Source organism: Triturus cristatus, chromosome 5_1 (genome assembly GCF_964204655.1).
Source record: "Triturus cristatus chromosome 5_1, aTriCri1.1, whole genome shotgun sequence".
Lineage (NCBI taxonomy): Eukaryota > Metazoa > Chordata > Amphibia > Caudata > Salamandridae > Triturus > Triturus cristatus.
Window position 1 is genome coordinate 437,155,583 of NC_140587.1, and position 5,187 is coordinate 437,160,769.

Below are 5,187 nucleotides of genomic sequence, written 5' to 3' on the forward strand. Positions count from 1 at the left end.
CCCTGCAGAGCCCCGTCTTGTGGCCCAAGAGCCCTGAACGGGGCCATGGTCAGGGGTTTCTAACCAAGTATCCCACAGTCACTAAATAAGTCCAACTATGCCCGATCGACCAGAGTCCAGTCTGGACTTCCCCAGGCAGGCCCCCAATCTGTGACCACAGAGACCATTTCTCCCTGCTGCACGCATGGAGGCATAGAAGACCAGTGTATGGAGCCCGGGCCCAGCAGGAACACTGACCGTGGGCACGACCAAGGCCTCCCTCCCTGTCAGAGACGGGGAGAGGGCTTCCCAGGCCTCCCGCTTCCCCTTTGCCAGGCCCTGCTCATTCTTAGGAGAAAGCTAAGCCTTGTGCTGACAGTACCTCCTGGTTGGCACTGGACATCGACAGTCGCTGCCATTCGAGACTAGGCCTAGGTGTCTACTGAGAGCCTGCCAGAGCTCTCCCATGCTAGTGTTCCAGCTCGGCACCCCAGGGGGGCTGGGCCTCCATGCAGGGCTGGTCTCCGCTCTTTACCCCAAACCCAGAACAGGAGCAAGAAAGTCTTCCTTGGACCTGCAGCAACCCTGCCATGGGTACGGTTACCGCCATACCATGGACTCAAGGTGCTGCCTTGGGTGGGTGTTTTCCACCCTCTTGGAGGCCCAGGAGCCAAGGAGAGTTAAGCCCAGGACACATCCTCTCCCAGCGGCCTGACTGGGAAGCCCATTTTCTTCATTTATTAAGCCCCCACCCTGGGGGAGTACAAAAGTTGCAGTTAGCCAGCCATCTAGTCATGCAGCATGTTGACCAGATGGCCCAGGATGACCAGGCTTAGTACCCAGTCACATGGCAGTCCAATGATGACAGGAGTCGCCATGCAATCAGAGGCCTTTGCTCAGGGCTGCTTGCCTCCCTTGGACTCGTGCAGGGGGATCCGACCATCTGGTTGTCTTGCAAGAGATCATGCCCCCATCCCTGCACTCAACTGTGCAGGGACATGAGAGGGAGGCCCCTGTGCTGGGCAGCACGTGGTGGAATCATCCTCCCACCTGCCCACATTTCCCCCTCTGCTTACCTCCTGCCGGCCTGGCAGCAGAGGGACCCAACCCCAGGAGTGGTAGCAGGGACAGGAAGCTGCCATCCCAGCTGCCTTGGAAGTCTCAATAAGGGATCATTGGATACGTTAAGCCCGGGTAGGGCTCTAGGAGGTTGGGTGTGTTTGTGCTGGTGGTCCCTTCTGTTCCTCAGTGCACAGAGATTACGAGAAAGGAGGGTAGTCTTCCTCCGGATTAGTAGGGATAGTGTGCTATTGACCCCCTTGTGGTCTGGCAGTTCTCAGCAGGCGACCAGTTGTACAGGGGTCCAAGGGCCCAGGGAGGCATATCCCATTTTTCTGGTTTTAGGAGCTGTGCCTGGGGACCCCAGAGGGCCCTGGGGTTGGGGGCCCCACTCTCCTGGGCTCCGTCTTCCAGCCCAACACTTGGCAATGTTCCCGGGTTGGGGCCCGCAGGCCTGAGGAGGCCTTTCCTGTGAGTCCAGGCCTTAGGAGCTCCGACTGGGCCTTAGCTCTCCCACCCTGTGCTCCGTCCTTTGGCCTGCCTCACGGCTAAGGTCCCGGGTCCTGGGTCCACTGGGCCCGGGGAGGACACCCTCCCGTTTCACCTGTGCGATAAGGTGCCTTTAGGCCCTGGGTCGGAGGCCCTTTGGAAACCCTCTCACAACCCTTTGCCTGATGCCCAGGTGGGGCTCCAAGCCCCCGGGCTGCAGAGCCTCCGTCTTCTCCAAGAACAAGTGCAAGCCCTGTTCGTTAAGGCATAGTGCGACCAGATTGTCGTCCTTCAAGTCCAGCCATCTGGTCACACACAATGATTTGCAATGGCGCTACCAGATGGCGGTGCTGCCCTGGAAGTCCAAATGGGGGCTCAGTTGCTTCCCCAAGCCTAGCTGGGCTCCAGGAGGCACGGTGTATTTGCGCCTTTGGTTCCCTCTCTCACTCTGTACACATGGATGACAAGAAATAGGGGTAGTCTTCATTCGAATTACTAGGGACAGGGTAATCTGGACTCCCTGGGGTCTGGTGGTTCTCAGCCAGTGACCAGCTGGCCCAATACCGACCCACCTCTGACCTGGGCACCATCCCCTGCTTGGCCAGGTCCAGGAACTCTGACTAAGTTCTCAAGGTGGGTACCCCACCATCCTGGGCTCCTTTCACTCACCCCCCAGATGATAAAATGCCAGGAACGGGGTCGTGCAGGCCAGGGCAGGCCTTCCCTGCACATCTGGGCCCAGGAGCTCCGACCGGACCCCGGGGCCTGCTGGGCACAGGGGTGGGCTTTCTTACCCTGTTTTCCAACCTCTGTCTTGCCGCGTGGCTAAGGTCCGGGTTCGGGGATCCACCAGGCCAGGGAAGGCCTCCCTTTGCTTCCCCTGTGTGCTAAGGTGCCTTTGGGCCCATGGACGAAAGCCTGTCGGGGCTCCTGATGCAGCCCTTTGCCTGAGGTTCAGGTGGGACTCCAACCCCCAGCCACAGAGCCCCCATCCCCTCCAAGGACAAGCAGAAGCTCTGTTTGTTAAGTCACAGTACAACCAGATGGCTGTCCCTTGAGCCCGACCACCTGCCTGTGCACAATGCTAGCCAATGGCGCTACCATATAGCCAAACTGCCCTGAAAGTCCCGATGGGGGCTCGTTTGCTTCACGGCCAGGACTCCAGGAGGCCGGGTGCATTAGCGCCTTTGGTCTCCTCTCTCACTCGGTGCGCACAGATGACCAGCCTTTCTCCAGATTACTAGCGGCAGAGTACTCTGGACCCTTTTGAGGTCTGGCAATTCTGAGGCAGGTGAAGCCAGGGCCCAGTCCTGCCAGGTGAGGCCCCCTGGGGTCCACTTCTGCACCTGGCACCCAGCCCTTTCCTCTGAGCCTGCCTTCCCTGGGAGCAGGCAGGGATTTGAATCTGGCATCCCTGTGCAGGGTTGCCTGCCAAGGGAGTGCCCTGTCAGCAATGTGTACTCCGATTGATTGGTCTGATGAGGGATGGACTGCTTGGCCAGCCTCGGCTGTTGTTTCAAGCAAACAGCTTCAATCCTGCCAGGAACTGTCTGACTCGAGGGCCTGCTGGTTGGTGGAGGCCCCCCTACCCAGCAGAGCAAAGGCCGAGAAGCCTTGGCAGTTTTCACCCCCCCAGTAGTCTGACCAGAGTTGAAGGGGTCGGGTGGTGCCAGTTCCTGGGCAGGATGCCTGGCAAACTGGTCTCCTGCATGCCACACGGTCACCCGCCTACACCCAGAGCATTTACGCAGCAGCTCAGTACGACCATTCCATGGGGTGTCACTGAACCCTGTGTTTCGCTCAGGCTGTGTCTTGGCCCACCTCTCCCTTCCATGGAGACTGTTGGGCCTGCTGGTGCCCATGTGACCGCACCTGTCCCCCTGGGAAGCCCCCCAGGCAGGTGGGCTTCCCCAGCAGGCTCCCAAGGGGTGTGAAGATCAGTCGGGGACATGCACACGGCTCCCAATAACCCTGCCCAGCAAGTGAAGCTACCTGGTTGATCCTGCCAGTAGCATATGCTTGTCTCAAAGATTAAGCACGTGTAAGTACAAAGGGCCGGTACAGTGACACTAAAAATGGCTCATCAAATCAGTTATGGTTCCTACGATCACTCCATCTTTTACTTGGATAACTGTGGTAATTCTAGAGCTATTACATTTCTATGGGTGCTGACCTCCAAAAATGCGTACATTTATCAGACCATGACAAATCCAGGCACGCCCAACCGCTTTAGTGACTTTAGCTAACCTAGGGCAGATCGCACATCTCCGTGGTGGGATGATACATTCGGAAGTCTGCCCTATCAACTTTTGATGGTACTTTCTGTGCCTACCATTTTGACCACAGGTAACGGGGAATCAGGGTTCAATTCCAGAGAAGGAGCCTGAGAAATGGCTGCCACATCCAATGAAGGCAGCAGGCGCACAAATTACCCACTCCCGACTTGGGGAGGTAGTGACGAAAAATAACAATACAGAATTTTTTGAGGCCCTATAATTGGAATGAGTACCCTTTAAATCCTTTAACGAGGATCCATTGGAGAGCATATCTGATGCTAGTAGCCGTGGTAATTGCAGCTCCAATAGCGTATATTGAAGTTGCTGTAGTTATAAAGCTCATAGTTGGAGCTTGGGATTGAGCTGGCTGTCTGCCATGAGGTGAGCTACCACCTGTCCCAGCCCCTGCCTCTCGGTGCCCCTTGATGCTCTTGACTGAGTGTCCTGGGGGTCCAAAGCATTTACGTTGAAAAAATTAGTGTGTTCAAAGCAGGCCGGTTGCCTGAATACTTCAGCTAGGAATAGTGGAATAGGACTCCGGTTCTATTTTATTGGTTATCGGAACAGAGGCCATGATTAAGAGGGATGGCCGGGGGCATTCGTATTGTGCTACTAGAGGTGACATTTTTGGACCGGCGCAAGATGAACCAAAGTGAAAGCATTTGCCAAGAATGTTTTCATTAATCAAGACAATGAGATACCATCATAGTTCTGACTATAAACGATGCCAACTATCGATCTAGCTGTGTTATTCCCAATACCCACCAACCAGCTTCATGGAAACCAGAGTCTTTGGGTTCCGGGGGGAGTATGGTTGCAGAGATTAAACTTAAAGGAATTAATGGAAAGGCACCTCCAGAAGTGGAGCCTGCGGCTTCATTTGACTCAATACGGGAAACCTCACCCGACACAGACACAGAAAGGATTGACAGATTGCTGTAGGTGGTGGTGCATTTGACAAAAACAAGACAGGTAGTAGTGTTTCCTAAAAAGGAAAATGTTAGCACCTTCACTGAGTATACAATCGTCTTATAATTATAAGATCTATAATATATAGGGGATTATCGTTATCTCTTTTAAAATATCACTATACGGGTGCTCGAATGGCCCAAAACAACTACTACCAAAAGGTGTTAACAGCACACCTAGGTGTGCAACCAAATTTCACAAAAAACACAGGCATATACAGCACACCGTTAACTGTTATTGAGATCCTTATGAAGTATATAATTCTTCGTCACAGACAAAAACAGTTCAATGAGATCCTTCGAGACAACGCTCCAGAAGAATAAGACGGTCCTCTTGCTATTCAGCAGTCTTTATTTGAGTCATAGATGAATAAAAATTTCCCAGTATACAACTTGCCAGCCGACACGTGTTTTGC

At 54.4% G+C, this 5,187-nt stretch overlaps 1 pseudogene; it reads left to right on the forward strand.

The window, feature by feature from the left end:
• Positions 1-3,519: 3,519 nt before the first annotated feature.
• Positions 3,520-4,605, forward strand: LOC146831016 (18S ribosomal RNA; annotated as a pseudogene).
• Positions 4,606-5,187: the final 582 nt, after the last annotated feature.